The sequence below is a fragment of the Drosophila yakuba genome, chromosome 2R (genome assembly GCF_016746365.2).
Source record: "Drosophila yakuba strain Tai18E2 chromosome 2R, Prin_Dyak_Tai18E2_2.1, whole genome shotgun sequence".
Taxonomy (NCBI): domain Eukaryota; kingdom Metazoa; phylum Arthropoda; class Insecta; order Diptera; family Drosophilidae; genus Drosophila; species Drosophila yakuba.
The window spans coordinates 90,381-94,313 of NC_052528.2; the positions used below are offsets into that span (position 1 = coordinate 90,381).

The following is a 3,933-nucleotide window of genomic DNA, read 5'->3' on the forward strand; positions in this document are numbered from 1 at the left end:
TAATTGTTAAAGGATTACTCCTTCTATTTTGCCTGACTCGCTGGATCCAGAGATTCTGGCCAAGGAACCTGGCCCCCCTCCAGTCTGCAAAGACGTGGGATGGTTCCAAGGCGGCGTCAAGGTAATCGCCTGTGACGATGAACGCTCTGCGGAGCTATACAAAGCCGCAGTAAATGTGTTGGGGGAGGTGTATGAGGGCGCCGGACTTGTTGCGCTGAGCTGGTCCGACTTACCTTGCTAACCATGGCAAGGATCTGGATCCCGGCATCCATCAAGGCGCCGGACCAGATCCTCACCATGCTGCAGCGCTGCAAGCCGCACTTTCCCACCTCGGACTGGCGAGTGGTGAAGGTCGACGAAATGGAGGGACCAACAAACCAGGCCATCCTCATTCTAAACAAGCAGTCCCTAGCTCCCATTGAGGCCGCTCACGGGGAGCTAAGCATCGGGTTCTGGACCTGGACACATCAGACGAGGTGGGAACCGATACAACCGTGGTGGAGAGGCCCACAGCAGATGTCCGTGAGGCTTCTGCAGATAAACCTGCTGCTCTTCAACTCCATCTGGCTGAAGATGGAGTCGACATAGTCCTAATCCAGGAACCTTGGATAGTGGGAGGAAAGGTTTCAGGATTAGGGACTAAGGAATATAAGCTTCTAACAGCTCCCAACGAAGGTAAAATAAGAGCCTGCATTCTAGCCAAAAGCACCTTAGCATTTTTCTGCTCCATAATTACAGCGATGCAGATAACGCGGCAGCCACCGTGAAGAGTCAGCCATCTCCGTTCCGAGTGCTGTGATCGTACATGGCCTACGAAAGGCAAGAACCGCAGGATGAGCTGGTATGGAGACTGTTAGAAGACAGCGAAAAGCAAAACATAGGGCACCTACTATACTGTGATGCAAACGCCCACCACACACAATGGGAAAGTACAAACACAAACACAAACGACCGCGGTGAGTCTCTTTTCAACTTTATCTTTAGTTCAAATCTTTTCATATGCAACAAAATTAATGACCCCACCTTTATCATTAAGAACCGAAAAGAGGTAATAGACCTAACTCTCGTCTCTAAACCACTATAAGAGAAAGTAACTCACTGGAGGGTGCTAGATAAGCATTCTTTCTCGGACCACAGGTATATAAAAACGACCCTCACAATCAACGCCTCAAAACCAGCAGTTTTTACAAACCCAAGGAAAACAGGCAAAAATACAAAAATATTTTAAGGGAAAAAATCCCAACGGATCCCCCCTCATATCCTCAAAAAAATTCTAGTCTACTCAAACTAGTATATATTTTTACAGAAACCTGCAACTATGCACTAAAAAAGGCCAAGCATGGCCAAAAGAAAGCGAAAACTTCCCTGGTGGTCGGCAAAACTATTTCCCCTCCGAATGCACTGCAGAACCCTTTTTAACCTTTTTTACAGTTTTAAAAGCAAAGCGATCCTCGTGGCATTCCTTCTGCTCAGAAATTGAAAATACAGCTGAAGCAGCCAGACTTAGAAAAATCCTCTCCCAATCGGCCACAACCTTAAAAGAGCATACGGCTCCTGGACCAGCACGAGTGAGGAATCCCTAGAGTTACTTCAGACACTTACTTTCCAGGAAACAGCCAAAACGCTCTCATCTCCAAACCAACAAACGCCACACTGGCAAGTATACTTCCAACTCAAGACCCTTGAAAGAATCATTGGCCTGCATCTGAGATCAAGTCTCAATCCAAGTCTCATCACAGACACGCAGCACGCCTACAAGAAAGGGAAATCTCCAGAGGCAGCACTACATTCTCTCGTCTCCAATATAGAAAATCAATGACCCAAAAGGTTCCAAAAGGCGATTACCGGAGCCCTGACGGACCTTGGGGTGGACCGGCACTTGGAGGGACTCATATAGCAACTGCTTACCTGTAGGAAGGTTATGTCTTCACTAGGCGCGTCAACCTTTACTAGGCACGTCAGCAGAGGCACTCCGCAAGGAGGCGTCCTTTCCCCACTTCTATGGAACATAGCAGTCAACTCGATTCTACGCGACATGGAAGGGGGGGGGGGTGTGGGCTGCCGGATAATAGCCTATGCGGATGACGTTGCTATCATCTTTACAGGCAAATACCCCCAAACGCTATGCGATCTCACGAGCGAAAAACTCAGTGTTTTGTCCAGCTGGACCAAAAATAACGGATTACGAATTAACCCCTTCTCTTCACTAGGAAGTATAACATACCAGACCTAGTCCCACCCATCCTCAACAATCAAAGACTTTCCTTCAGTAACAGCGCAAGATACCTGGGCGTAATACTTGACAGGAAACTAAACTGGAACTTGAACCTCACAGACAGATATAAAAAAGCATCAATTGCACTTTTCACGTGCAAGAAAGCAATAGGGCTCAAATGGGGCATGACACCCTATACAGTAAACTGTATATATACGGCCATTGTCAGACCAATACTACTGTACGGAGTCGTGGTATGTGGCCGGCTCTGAAAAAGAAATCCAGCATAAAAATGCTACCAAAAATGCAAAGAGTTGCGTCACTCGGCATCAGCAGTGCTTTACGCACCACCCCAAACGAAGCCCTAAATGCCATACTCAACCTCCCAAGCCCAGAACTAGCTGGCATGGAACAGGCCACAGTAGCGGGAATCAGGCTTACAGATACTTAACAGTGGAACCCACAAGAAGCGGGTCACTCATGTATCCTAAAAACATTCAAAAGTCCCCTCCAGGACAGACTACTGCACTCCTACGGAGTACATACAAATACGTTTCAACACAATTATCCCAGAGAGGGACGATTGGAACTCACAAATACCTGGCCCCCAGAATGCTATATGCTACTATACGGATGGGTCAAAACTACAGAACAGAGTAGGAGGAGGAATTTACTCCGAACAGCTAGGCCTACGCACCTCGTTCAGACTCCCCGATCATTGCAGCGTTTTCCAAGCTGAAGTGGAAGCAATAAGGGAGGCCCTAAAACACTTAAAATCACTAACGCCGGAAGGCTCACATGTAAACATTTTCAGTGACACCCAAGCAGCTATCTAATCGATTGGCTCAATCTCTAGTCAGTATCGAATTGCCGATCATCTTTACACGAGATGACACAACAATTCGTAACCAGCCTTATATGGGTACCCCTCGGACACAGGGACATAGAAGGCAACTGAATCGCAGATGAACTAGCTCGAGAGGGCACTACCGCGACACTCATATAAGAGATGGAGGGCATGAGTATGCCTTTAGCCACTTGTAAACTACTACTTAGGGAAAACCTAAGCCGTAACAAACAGACAATATGGGAAAACACCACACACTGTCGCCTAACACGCCGAATATGCCCAAAAATAAGCTCAAGAGAAAAGTTTTGACTTTTAAGATTGACCAGAGCAAACCTCAGCACTGCAATGAGAGTCATCACAGGGATTCCTGATAGACACGTCCGACCTGTCCGACACCGATCCACATCGGATACAAAAATTCACCAGCGCCTCTGGCTGGGGAAACTGCTAACTTCACACGAACCTTTGCGGGCTAAAGGGGAACATCACAACGGACATCTAATGGTCTATGTGCGCCGGATAACCGACGGCCGGTAAAACCTAACCTAACCTCTTCAATCTTCTTTCATTGTGAGACTAACAATAATTATACCAATCTTATTATATAACTTAGATTAAGTAAAATTTGAAATAATTGTATTAGTTAGATACGGCCCTAGGATTTCTTTGCTGGGGTGGAGAATCATTACGCTTCAGTCGCCTCTGACTGCATACACGCGTAAGCGACTTCGCGAGAGGATTTTCGTGTGCAGCGAGCTTTGCTTTTGTTTACTCTTTCTCATCTGGATTTTCTCTTTGACAAGATTTTTGTGGAGGTCTCTATGCATGCTTTCGCTGCGTTTCCCCATAGTTCACAGACGTATGTCCA

At 46.8% G+C, this 3,933-nt stretch overlaps 1 pseudogene; it reads left to right on the top strand.

Moving 5' to 3' along the window:
- The first annotated feature begins 243 nt into the window (after positions 1 to 243).
- On the top strand, positions 244 to 3,374 carry LOC122319524 (annotated as a pseudogene).
- The last annotated feature ends 559 nt before the right edge of the window (positions 3,375 to 3,933 follow it).